General features: G+C 42.1%; 1 protein-coding gene across 1 annotated transcript in view; it reads right to left on the bottom strand.

Annotated features, from left to right (window-relative positions):
* Positions 1–11,538, bottom strand: part of LOC126474052 (juvenile hormone acid O-methyltransferase-like) — a 136,321-nt gene extending 124,783 nt beyond the window's left edge. Inside the window, exon 1 of the mRNA XM_050101464.1 lies at positions 11,479–11,538. The gene's annotated coding sequence lies outside the window, so the exon portion shown is untranslated. The remainder of the gene's footprint in view (positions 1–11,478) is intronic.
* Between the last annotated feature and the right edge of the window lie 712 nt (positions 11,539–12,250).

Here is a 12,250-nt window from a genome sequence, read left to right as displayed (position 1 = left end):
CACAACCAGCATTTGAGGCTCACTGCAGAACGATTCTTCTGCCGCCAGCATACATTTCGAGTAAGGACCACGAAGATAAGATAAGAGAAATTAGGGGTCATACGAGGTGTACAGACAATCGTTTTTCCCTCGCTCTATTTGTGAGTGGAACAGGAAAGGAAATGACAAGTAGTGGTACAAGGTACACTCCGTCACGCACCGTACGGTGGCTTGCGGAGTATGGTTGTAGATTTAGATATTATGTCAAGTTCTTTTTGGTAGTTTTCTTTGTAGAGTAACACTGTGTTGAATCTATAGAGCATGTGTCGAAGTGCTGCTTGCTTTTGTGAGTGCGGGTGGTTTGAGGATTGGAAACGATAATGTCAGTTGTTGGGGGTTTACGGTAAATTTCAGACACATGCTTATTATTTTGTTTTTTGAGTTTAGTATCCAGAAAGCTAATTTGGTCATTCTGTTCCCTTTCAATTGTGAATTTTATATTTTTATATACTTCGTTGGCCAACGGCCTTGCCGCAGAGGTAACACCGGTTTCCGCCAGATCACCGAAGTTAAGTGCTGCCGGGCTTGGCTAGCACTTGGATGGGTGACCATCCAGTCTGCCGAGCGCTGCTGGCAGTCGGAATGCCTTCAGCCCTTGTGAGGCCAACTGAGAAGCTACTTGATTGACAAGTAATGGCTCCCGTCTAGTAAACTCACATACGGCTAGCAGAGCGTTGTGCTGACACATGCCCCTCCATATCCGCATACTTGTGGGTTGAGGAAGACACGGCGGTCGGTCAGTACTATTAGGGTGCCACGAGACCTGCACGGACGGAGTTTTATTTACCTTGTTGATGTCTCTCTCCCCCCCCCCCCCCCACACACACACACACTCACACAGATATTAACAGAACATAAATGATGAGACGTTAGTTTTCAGCATACACTTCGTTAGGTTGGCATTTTGTACGTAAAGAAACTAAACCAGATCAGACAAACTGAACACACTAGTTACTACTGTAAACTACAGTTTCCGGAAAAATATCTACGACTAGTGACAGAAGAGTAACAGTGTTCCACAAGAATTAGGGCAAACAATATGAAAATTATGAAGAAAAAAGTTCATAACATGAAAACATGCTTTTGTGCTGTAAGTGAAGTGGTAGTGGGCCCTCCACCATGTGACCAGATGAAAGGAATCGCAGATGCCACCCAAAAACGCGAAGAACTGTAATTAATCACTTATCTACATAAAAAACCGAGATGTGAAGTGTTTTATAATCTAAAAATATTGCATATTAAAAGAAAGTTGTATCATTCTAGATTCCACTAACGATGCCTTAAAGGTTTTTCTGAAGGTATGCATCTGGAGTAAAGTATTGCACGAAGCTGAAACGTGGACGATAAACAGTTCAGACAAGAAGAGAGTAGAAGCTTTCGAAATGTGGTGGCACAAGAGAATGCTGAAGATTAGGTGGATAAATCGCATAATTAATGACGAAGGTTTGATCAGAACTGGGGAGAAAAGAGATTTCTGGCACAATTTGATTAAAGGAAGGGATCAGTTGATAGGAGACATCCTGGGGCATCAAGGGATCACCAATTTGGTACTGGAAGGAATTGCAGGGGGTAAAAATTATAAATTGGGAGACCAAGTGATGAATACATTAAGCAGGTTCAAATGGATGTATTTGGTTTTTGCACTAGTTATTGGGTGACGAAGAGGCTTCTGCAGGACGTAGTAGCCTGGAGAGCCACGTGAAACCAGTCTTCGTACTGAAGACAGCAGTAGCAGCAGCGGAAATAACACCACCACCACCAACAACAGCAAAGAATCGCAGCTCTCATGTCACAGATTTTCTGAAAACCTTGAACTGGCAGACGTTTCAAGATAGATGCGAACTACCCCATACAATAAAACTTAGGAAGCTTCAATAACGAGTGTTAAGTGTTGGTGTGACGAATGGCAGCTAGCTCTAAATGTGGAAAAATGTAAGTTATGCGGATGAGTAGGAAGATCAAATCTATAATGTTCCGACCGTACTAGTGTTCTGCTTGACAAAGTCGAGTCGCTTAAATATCTGGGCGTAACGTTACAACGCGATATGAGATGGAACTAGCATGTGAGAACTGTGGTAGGGAAGGTGAATGATCACCCACGGTTTATTGAGAGAATTTTAGGGAAGAGTGGTTCACCTGTAAAGGAGACCGCACATAGGACGCTGGTGCGAGCTATTCTTGACTACTGCTCGAGTGTTTGGAATCCATACCAGGTCGGACTGAAGGAAGACATCGAAGCAACTCGGAGGCAGGCTGCTAGATTTGTTGCCCGTAAGTTCGAACAACACATAAGTACAAACAATCTTGTTGGAAGAACATCCGCAACTGAGCATTGTACCAGAAGCCTCTGGCAACACACAAGTGTTATGGAGATGCTTCGGGAACTGAAATGGGAATCCCTGGAGGGAATGCGACTTTCGTTTCGAGAAACGCTGTTGAGAAAATTTAGAGAGCCAGCATTTGAAGCTGAGTGCCGAACGATTCTACCGCCGCCAAGAAACATAACGCGTAAGGACCACGAAGATAAGACACGAGAAATTAGGGCTCCTACAGAGGCATACAGACAGTCGTTTTTCCATCGCTCTATTAGCGAATGGAACAGGGAAGGAAATGAGAAGTAGTCTTGCAGAGTGCCGTCCACCACGCACCGTACGGTGGCCTGCGGGGTATGTGTGCAGCTGTAGTTGTAGACCTAGGAGGAATATACTACAACCCCATACGTGTAGCTCCTGAAATGACCGCGAAGGCAACATAAGACTAATTACAGGTCACACGGAGTCATTTAAGTAGTTTTTCTTCTCTTGCTGCATACATCAATGGAACGGAAAGAAACCCTGAACGTAGTATCGTCTGGCATTTACTTCACAGTGGTCTGCATAGTATACAGGGTGTAGCGAAATTCGCGCCCTCGGACTTCGCAGCGCAACTCCTCACATGACAGTGATAAAAAAATAAGTCTGTCACAAAATTTCGTACGGCGAGTACATCAGGCAGAAAAAGGATGTCAAAGAGTGACAATCTGGCAACACTGTAATCACATGTAACGTAACTACCTCTGTCAGCACACAGTCCTTGTGCTGTGCATTTGGTGCACTGGATAGAGTTTTGGGTTAGCACACAGCATGTCGATGGTTCGATCCTGGGTTGAGGCCTATGTTTTTTATTTGGTAAATATAGTGCAGGTGGCACGGTATCTGGCATCTTAATCGTCAACAGCGATTGCAGCGGGTCCTCTAGAAAACACCTACACTTACATACTACAATCGTAGAAATGGAAGATTGGTCAGCTTTGAAAGAAGCCATTTTCATGTCATGGAATTTCACAGTTACCTCATCCACTAGATGCGAAACTTGTTTTCTTTGTATCCTCCTCCATTGGTCCAACAGATTAGTAGCAATTATTATTCTTGCCTCGTTCAGGTCCATACATGTCGTTAAGGCCATACGTTACCAATAGGACTACCAATGAGCTTTGCGAATAATGTCCAGACTCGGTTACTATTTGTATATGTTATCACCATGATCCCATGCCTTTCGGCGCTGAGTCTGGTAACTGCATGCTGTATAGTACGTATTTCAATGCATTATTATTATTATTATTATTATTATTATTCTATCAATGGGACTGTGGAAACATATACCCGCCGCGGGCGGAGGGTATTTAAATCGGCCGCCGCCGCGACCGAACCCAGTTCCCTCTGAGCAGCCATAGCGTACGGATCTCCGTGCCGGCACGTTCACAGGAGCTCAGTCCGTCAGTTCACCTGATGATGGCGACATGTTTGATCGCCGAAATATTGTGCCCGTTGGACACTATAGACCGGCAGCATACCCGTGGATATTTTGATTATCACGTCTATTGCCGTTAGGGACACAGTGTAATTCGAAACAGAATGTTTCACAATTAACGATGTTGGTATGAATCATGCAGAACAATATCTGTCACAGGGGTAATGTGCATTACATGGAACAGATGAATCTTCAGCATTTCGAAATTGATATTGTTTTTGTAGTTATTCTGTCCTATGACAGGTCATTTTCTTCAACTGTCTTTTTTCTTATTTGTCTAACCACTTATTTGTTACCTTCAGAATTACAAAATGTTGTAAATTTAGGTTATATGTGACCTAAGAAACGGCGGATATTACAGTATGAAATATCAGAATGAAATTAGCAAATAAAAACAAAAGCGCCTTGACCCAGGATCGAACCCACAACCTCCTACATGCTAACATAAAACTCTGTCTACTGCACCAACTGTGCAACGTAAGAAATTCGTGTTTACATAGGTTATTACCGTACTTGTGGTTACAGTGTTGCCAGATTGCCACTCTTTAACGTCTGTTTTCTGTCGGATGCACTCGGCGGACGAAATTTTGCGAGAGAGATTTTTTTATTGTTTGCATGTGAGGAGTCGCGCTGCGAAGGCCGAGTGCGCGAATTTCGCTTCATCCTGAGTCAAGTGTTTAACATGCGGAAGGTAAATGCTTTCAGGAGTGATAGTGATTCTGAACACTAACGGTGATGTGACAGTATGTCCTGTTCTTAACAGTTTCAGAGGAAACTAATGAAAACAACGGGGAGCAGGACAAATGCCGATAATAGTAAACGAATCACTGTGACATAATATTTTGTTTAATTGTGAACGTTTCCTAACAAAAGATGTTCAAAAAGTACACCGTCAACTGATTGCATTTTGCAGCTCTTGTAGAGAATTCTGTGTTGCTGATCTCAGCTCATTCGCATGGCCCTTCACTTCAGCACATGGGCGTCAGTCACATATCCTCCTTCACCAGCACTCAGATGCAACCAAAGCTACATCAGGCTGCCTACTGTTGTCTGTACTGATCATTTCAATGTTTGCGCATGGAGGACGAACGCATGTAAAACAGAACGACAAGTTCTCCCTGTGTGTCCATTCTCCATGTGTACATTTCGTTCTTAAGCCAACTCCACAAAGAGTAATGTAACGGAGTAACATCGTGTGACTTCGGTGGCCCAAGAAGTGACTCCACAGAGACCGATCCCACTACCAGGACAAGCTTCACTGAGGTTCTGTGTCACTGGTCGTACGGATTTTCAAACAGCTGTATGTCAGATACGGCGAAGAAAAGGGCATACTTTCATTTGAAGTTTTTTGTTCAGCGACACCATCACGGTTCGAAGTATGTACCTGTCGTCATGACTTATCTTGTGGTTGTACATGTCGGCGAGAAGAGGAAGGGGAGAAATTACGTTCGTTCAGGACGGGAGCTGGGGAGTTGGTGAGGTGTTAGAGGATTTCGCTGAAGCGGTAAAAATTTTGGTGGAGTGGAAATGACGCGACTATGGAGTGAGAGAGAGGTAGAGAGGCAGAGTTTGTACGACAGCTTTCCATGTTGGGTTACGGTCGAGGGTTAGTCAGACATTTTTAGTGTGTTGATTAATTAAATGGAACTATTGTTGACAGCGATTCAGAATTCATAAATCGCGAGTGGTTGGTTCCGTAATTATTCCATGCTTTTTTAAATGATTCATCTTCAGGGACCAATGGACGATGCGGTGGCTTAGGGAGATTTACATGCGACATAACTTCCAGAAGCCATTTCTCGCTCTCGTGTTTGCATGTTAACACCTGAAGCGGTTTTGCTAGACCTGTCAAATACCGGTTTTCTTATAGTCACTTGTTTTACACGAATGGCATCTGGAAATCAGCTGATTTGTAGTCGAGACGCCGTTAAGAAGGTCCCTGAAAACTCACACCACTGTTGCCATCTTTCAACTGCGAAACCCTAATTGCTGCAAGAGAATGCAGTAGCCCCATACAGGGCTGTGACAACACTAAGGCGTTGCCATACAGACGTTAACAAAATCACATTACGATACTGGTTGAGGCAGATGCGCGGACTACCGCTGGCAGCCCACCCCTACTGTCGGGGGTCAACTTAACGCCGACTGAGCTACAATCAGTACAGCAGCTGTTTGTCTCAACCTAATAACCCAATAGATAATTTAACGCTCACTCTAATATTTGTACTTCTCCTTCACTGCACAAAAAACGTCCAGATTAGCCGGAAATTTTTGAAAACCGACAACTATGGCCCATTTTCAAAACGGTTATGTGTCTACAATGGAGGGAAAATCGATTGTAGAAGTGGACATCCGGCAGCTATAACCGCATTTCTAGAATCGATATTGGCGTGTTTACATATCCAATCATAAGCGATATTGGGATACTGATTTACGAAATCCTGTTTTGGGAGCCCCATGTAAACACTGTGACTAAGAGATAGCACCCTGCTATCTGGAAAGCCGCTGAAACACTTTATAATTATTATGAATTCTTCTTCATTGACCATAAGTGTGATGGCAACATTTCATTCGTATTTTTCTTCTCCTCACAGCCGCTGTTTAGAGAAGTGTGATAACGATGCGGAACAAGTGTTCAGGACCCTACACCGCACCAATTTATCGGACAACCGACCGATCGATGAATTTCGTTGCAGTATACATACATCCCTACCGATATCACTCAGCCATTACGTTCAATAACATTTATATTCTACGCGGTGCAGCGTGTTACACAGACACAGAAATCGGGCTTTGTCTTTTCTGTTTTAGACCTAACAAGGCCATAAAACGCCAAGAGTCCGCAGCTCGCTTCCCACGCCCGGGTTCCCGGGTCCGATTCCCGGCGGGGTCAGGGATTTTCTCTGCCTCGTGATGACTGGGTGTTGTGTGCTGTCCTTAGGTTAGTTAGGTTTAAGTAGTTCTAAGTTCTAGGGGACTGATGACCATAGATGTTAAGTCCCATAGTGCTCAGAGCCAAAACGCCAAGAGAAAGCTTTGGGCAAAGAAATCACTAATGCAGAAAAAGAAATTCACCCACGCTCTGTTACGTAAGGAGCTGGGAACAGTCTTATTTAAGAATGGTTGAAATATGTTTTTTTCTTTCGGAGTTGCAGAATATCGTCAAACTATATTTGACGAAGAAGAATGCACTTATGAGACAAACTGTAAACTGCGAGGAGAGGCTGTTAGCCAGATTACAATTGCCAGACATTGCTGGAAGTTACGAGTATCTCAAATTCAGTGCAGTTACATCACCACAGTTATTGTCTAGAGTGATTCCAGAAACCTTCAACGTGATTTATAGTTGTCTGAGGCAATTGTCACATTAAAGCAAAATAAATAAAGCAAACGATGTTCATGTAAACTTAATTAAACAATTTGTCTATGTACGAGTAGCATAAATGTCGTGCCCTATAAGTATAAGAAATTTCAAATTAGAAGAAGAAAGATGGTGGCGCACATCATCTAATAAATACAGCAACAGATATGTAAGAAATCAAGCATTTACCAACTAACAGAACTGTAAAAAAAGTCCTGCGTTTTGCGCTTCAAAGCAGAAAGCACGACGACTTTTTCTAATGCGTCTAATAATAAAGCAAGTATATTTTATGAATAAAAGTCCGCCGACAGTCTGTATTTTCAGGGTTCCGGTTATGTTTCCAATACGCATCTGCCGGCCGGTGTGGCCGAGCGGTACTAGGCGCTTCAGTGTGGAAGCGCGCGACCGCTACGGTCGCAGGTTCGAATCCTGCCTCGGGCATGGATGTGTGTGATGTCCTTAGGTTAGTTAGATTGAAGTAGTTCTAAGTTCCAGGGGACTGATGACCTCAGAGCCATTTGAACCAATGTGTATCGCAAATTTAATCTAAAATCTTATCTGTCTGTACTTTGGTTTTTAGATTTCATTTCGAGTAAATCTAAAAAGTAATCTATTTCGGTTTTTAGATTTCGTAATAAAACCTAAAAATCGAAATACAGAAAGTCGACGGAAATTTAGTCATAAAATATGTATCTTTTACTGTCTGTGTGCCACATGGAAGCATTATGGATTCGTTAAGAAATGAAACAAGTGCTTCATTTCTTGCGTCTCTATTGCTATACTCCACGAAGGACATATTCCGCCAAACTCTGTAGTCTTTAAAGTTCTCCAGAAACTCTTGTCATCAGAGTTGCGTCCACCTCGCATTCTGTCGTGTTGACCATATTTGAACAGGATTTAGTCCCGCCCGCACTGCGGGCACGTTTGTTTGTCGGGCGGCTGACAAGGCACAGTTTGTGGGGGGAAGTGGCGGTGGAGGGGGGGGGGGGGTGTTGGCTGTCGAGCTGTCATACTCAGCCGACTGCCCAACAAGAAAAGTTGGTCGGTCGGTTGGCCAAAGCGCCTACAAACGTCTGGTTTGTCGGGCGGTCGGTCTGTCGGTTGGTGCCTTCTGGCTCGCAGGGTAGCTTTGTGCTAGACCTGTCCGCCAGAAGGCGCTGTGTGGATATTGTTTACCTCGGAGCGTGTGTGCATTTGGCGGCGACAGTCTGTGAGCGGCTTAAGTGCGGAGAGCTTCCATGGAGGGGGAAGATGGTGAGTAAAGCTAAGTGTTCGCTCGTTATCGATATCCTCGAAATTGTTCTCTCTGAGGTGGCGCTGATGTTTTTTTGTTGGGAACGCCAATAACATGGCTAATCAACCGAAAATACGCGAGTAATTTATACGCTATTCTCGGCCTGTGTGATGGTTCTTTTATGTCAGAGAAATGATAAACGATAAGGGAGCAGAGGCTAGAGCGAACCGTGGCCGTTACAGTCTATGTTATGCATGTGGCAGAGTTTTCGCAGCAGCCTGAACCTGAGTTCTAAGCGGTCTAGTTAACTCTGACAGTAGCAAGGATTGATTTCCAAGATTAAACAAATACCTAAAGCGTTACTCTGAAAGTGTGGCCGACCATATTGTTATGCGTACTTATAATAACTGACAAAGAGGGAATTTTTGACGTCACACATGCGTAAACAGAACGAGAACAGAAGACTGACAATATTTCTTTTCCGTCTATATTTGTTTTCGGAATGTGTGTTGTATTGGCTGTAGTGTAGCCTGAGGTCTCGTTTAGTCACATAGGTGACAGTTTGCTTGTGAGTTTGCGAAGCGGTGTCGGACGCTTCAGTTAGCCCTATTTACCTGTTATTCTCAATTTAAGGCGGCTCATTCCAAAATTTGTATAGAACGAACATGTGGTGGTGGTTTACGTCTTTCTGATGCGACAGGGGAGGCCAGACATGTATTTTTCTTATGTCTTTCGACAGATATCTCGATACTAGCGAATAAAATTCAAGCAGATATCGATGCTATTATCACTGCTCAGTCACTAAGGAGGAGGCCAGAGATCTTACCCTAAAACATTAGTAGACCTACGAGCAGGAGGTAGCGTCCTCGGAAAAAGGATAAAATAAATTTCGTGTACCGCCACTTGTAATGAAGGGATAACTAAGTGGACAATGGCCCAGACTAGGACGTAGATGGTGCAGGCTCGACACCGATCCAAAACGGACTTCTCTTCCGTCTTTCTTCATTCTTAAACTTTCACTTTTTGATAACAAACGATTGCCATTTTCATACGTTGATTACAAAATAGATGACAATCGATTTCATATTTAATAGGTTGTAGACCCATACAAATTTGACAATTAAAATATCTGACTCGTAGTCATCACTGAAACATTGCTAACGTCGAGGTTCTTAGGCAAGTAGCACCTTACAAAAGTGCTACTTTTTCAGTGAATCTAAGGCAAAATGTTTCGTTGAAATTACGAAATATTGTTTCTTCATCTTTTCATTTTTATCCATGCCATGCACAGTCAGTGATGTGGTGTGCGAGTTTAAAATACAATGAGGTAGTGGATGGATTTTAATTGTATCCTTGCATTTAGAAATCACGCGCTTATTCTGAAACACTTTATGTGCATACCGAGCTACGTTCCTGCATCAGTCGTCGAACCTTCGGCAAATTCAGTACAATTAGCGAGTAATCATGTTAAGCCCGTGGAGAATGTGGCCCTCTAAGAACAGATCTCTTAGTTAAATGTTCCATGGATCATTTTACACGATAGATCGTAATGATGTGGAAGGAGTCATTCTACATTCACGTCGTAGATTTGTAAATACGATTACACGCTAAAAATTTCTTTTTTTATCCTAACAAAAAGAACGCAAATACTAATGTGAGTTAGTAATTGCTACCCATTACACATTACAATAATAGAAATTCTTCCACGGAATAGTGGGAGATGTCAAGGAGAAATTTTCTCAGTTTGTTTTCAAATTTTACTTTCCTGTCCGTCTTATATTTTACATCACGGGGTGAGTGACCAAAAATTTTTGCTGCTAAAGACAACCTTAATGTGAAGTAATAAATATTTTTCCCTTGTGGTACGTCACTGTTACTTTTGAAGTGTAGTGGATTATTTACAACAAACTTCACGAGGTAATAAATATACTGTGAAACATGGTCAGAATGCCCTACCCTTTACAGAGATGTTTAAAAGATAATTGTGGGTGAGCACCACATTTTATTCTTACAGCAAGTTTTTGCGCGAGAAGACTTTCTTTCTTAAAGATGAGTTACTCCAGAACATTATTCCATATGACGTTATTGAATGAAAATATGCAAAATGTCAATTTACTGATTTGTCTCCCAAGACTTGCAATGACTCTAGGCGCAATGGTGGGTCAACAAAATTGTTGGGAGTTCCAAAATAATTTTTTTTCCTCAATTTAAATTCTCATCGATATGGAGGCCTAAGAACTTTAAAGTTTCCACCCTATTTATTATTTCGTCGTCATGTGTGACATATCATGGGTGCAATACCTCTAGATGTGCAGAACTGAATATTTTGTCTCTTTTTAAAATTGAGGTTGAAGCCATTCGCAAAAAACCAGTCAATGATATTTTTAAGATATTCGTTTACCATTTCTTCTGTTTCAGTACGTTTGCAAGGATAGATTACAATACTAGTGTCATGTTCAAAAAGAACTAATTCTTCTTGTTCTATGCTAGACAGAACCTCGTTTAGATGTATGAGGAACAGTAGTGGACCTAAGAATGAATCTTGGGAATTCCATACGTGATTTATGCCCACTCCACTGCTTGGCTATACCATCAATCCCATAAAACCTACATTTGTCCAGGAGAATACTGTGATTCACACAGTCAAACGCAGTGATCGCAGAAACTACCAATGCTTGTAAAATCTGGTGAGTGAACATGTAAATGGCATTCTCAGTAGAGTAACCCTTCTGAAACCCAAACTGCGATTTGTTAAGGTGAGATACTGTTCTAGAATATATCTCCTAAATAATTTTGGAGAATGTCAGCAGTGAATAAGGTCAGTAGTTACTGACATCTCTTCTCATCTTTCTTAAAGAGGGATTTAACAATGGCATACTGCAGCCTCTCGGGGAAATATGCCTTGAGTTAGCGATGCATTATACAAGGTGAGCACAAAGTCTTGCCCTGATTATAAATATTTATAAAAGGATAATCATTTGACGTAATAAGTTACATTTGATGCCGTTACGTAGGTTAGTGTTACTATTTTTTTTTTTAAAGAAAGATCACTTACGTTAGTAAAGCTCAACGTGTGCTCCCTTGGTAGCTCGGAGAATGTCGACGCGGTATCCCAGTTCCCGCCAGGTGTTTCGATACATGTGTTCTGTCACAGTACCCACAGCAGCTTTTATCCTATCCTTCAGTTCGTCAACGTCAGCAACTGGTGTGACGAAGATTCTGTCCTTGATATAGCCCCAGGAAAGAAGTCACCACACCAGTTGCTGACGTCGACGAACTGGAGGCTAGGATGCAAGCTGCTGTGGGTACTGTGACAGAACACATGTTACGAAACACCTCGCCTCGACATTCTCCGAGCTACCAAGGGAGCATATTTTGAGGTTTACTAACGTAAGTAGTCTTAAAAGAAACTAGTAACACTAACATATGTAACGACATCAAATGTGACTTATTATTATGTCAAACGATTATATTGTTATAAACTGTTATAATCAGAGAAAGACTTTGTGCTCACCCTGTATATTTCAGATAAGACTGCGCTTGTTACATGGGAACAAATTTTTAGTACTCTACTGGAAACACCATCAGTTTCAGTAGTAGTAGTTTGTGATACATTCATATGATTGAATTTCATGAAAGTTACATTTTCAACATACTACTGTGATTTTGCCCTTTAACTGTTTTCTCCTGTTCTTTCTACTATGTTTAAGAAATGATTATTAAATGCGTTTGCTATCTGTGCTTCTCGACTGTTTGTGAGTAAAAAAAGGAAGGAAGAAAAAAAGAACAATAAAGGCAAGCTGTCGCTTTAAAAAGGCAAAACTATT

This window comes from Schistocerca serialis, chromosome 4, assembly GCF_023864345.2.
Source record: "Schistocerca serialis cubense isolate TAMUIC-IGC-003099 chromosome 4, iqSchSeri2.2, whole genome shotgun sequence".
Classification (NCBI taxonomy): domain Eukaryota; kingdom Metazoa; phylum Arthropoda; class Insecta; order Orthoptera; family Acrididae; genus Schistocerca; species Schistocerca serialis.
Note: the sequence above shows the minus strand (reverse complement) of the source record. Positions and strands in the feature narration are given on the sequence as shown.